Raw genomic sequence first — 1500 nt, 5'->3', positions numbered from 1 at the left:
GCCGCTACCCCCCGCCCCCCCCCGCTGCCGGTTTGCGCGGAGCCCCCCCTCCCGACGTTGCCTCTTGCCGCTACCCACCCGCCCCCCCCCCCCGCTGCCGGTTTGCGCGGAGCTCCCCCTTCCCGCCGTTGCCTCTTGCCGCTACCCCCCGCCCCCCCCCGCTGCCGGTTTGCGCGGAGCCCCCCCTTCCCGCCGTTGCCTCTTGCCGCTACCCCCCGCCCCCCCCCCGCTGCCGGTTTGCGCGGAGCCCCCCCTTCCCGCCGTTGCCTCTTGCCGCTACCCCCGCCCCCCCCCCCGCTGCCGGTTTGCGCGGAGCCCCCCCTTCCCGCCGTTGCCTCTTGCCGCTACCCCCCGCCCCCCCCCGCTGCCGGTTTGCGCGGAGGCCCCCCTTCCCGCCGTTGCCTCTTGCCGTTACCCCCCGCCCCCCCCCCGCTGCCGGTTTGCGCGGAGCGCCCCCCGCCTGCCGTTGCCTCTCGCCGCGGCCACCACCGCCCCCCTCCACACCCCCGGGCCCCCGTTACCGGTTTGCGCGGAGCCCCCCCTCCCGACGTTGCCTCTTGCCGCTGCTGCCACCCCCAGCTCCCCACACCCCCCGGCTCCCGTTAGCGGTTTGCGCGGAGCCCCCCCTTCCCGCCGTTGCCTCTTGCCGCTACCCCCCGCCCCCCCCCCCCCCCGCTGCCGGTTTGCGCGGAGCCCCCCCGCCTGCCGTTGCCTCTTGCCGCGGCCGCCACCGCCCCCCCCCACACCCCCCGGCCCCCGTTACCGGTTTGCGCGGAGCCCCCCCCTCCCGACGTTGCCTCTTGCCCGCTGCTGCCACCCCCAGCTCCCCACACCCCCGGCTCCCGTTAGCGGTTTGCGCGGAGCCCCCCCTTCCCGCCGTTGCCTCTTGCCGCTACCCCCCGCCCCCCCCCCCCCCCGCAGCCGGTTTGCGCGGAGCCCCCCCGCCTGCCGTTGCCTCTTGCCGCGGCCGCCACCGCCCCCCCCCACACCCCCCGGCCCCCGTTACCGGTTTGCGCGGAGCCCCCCCTCCCGACGTTGCCTCTTGCCGCTGCTGCCACCCCCAGCTCCCCACACCCCCCCGGCTCCCGTTAGCGGTTTGCGCGGAGCCCCCCCTTCCCCCCTTCGCGGGCTGCCGCTTTCCCTCCCGGGCTGCCCGGCTGCTCTCTAACCCCTGCGACCGAGGCGGCGCTGTTAGGGCGGCCGTGCCGGTGCCCCTTGCCGCAGCTAGCCTCTCGCCGCTGCCCCTCCCGTCCGTCGTCCCCCGTCCCCAAAAACTTGCTGCTCTCCACGCTGGAGCCTGCACGGGGGAGGTTGCGCTCCGCTCCTCCGGCCCTAAAGCCGCCCTCGCCCGCCCCCCCGGCTTGCCGCTTGGCTCGGCTGCCCGCCCGCTCCGCTAATCCCCCCCAACGCCCCCACCCCAAAAACACCCCAGCCCTACCGCATGCCGCTCCCCCTCTCCCCGCTCTCCGCTGACCGCTGCCACCCCCCCCCACCCCTCCC

This window comes from Melanerpes formicivorus, unplaced genomic scaffold, assembly GCF_026170545.1.
Source record: "Melanerpes formicivorus ecotype bairdi unplaced genomic scaffold, bMelFor1.0.p_v2 SCAF_334, whole genome shotgun sequence".
Lineage (NCBI taxonomy): Eukaryota > Metazoa > Chordata > Aves > Piciformes > Picidae > Melanerpes > Melanerpes formicivorus.
Note: the sequence above shows the minus strand (reverse complement) of the source record.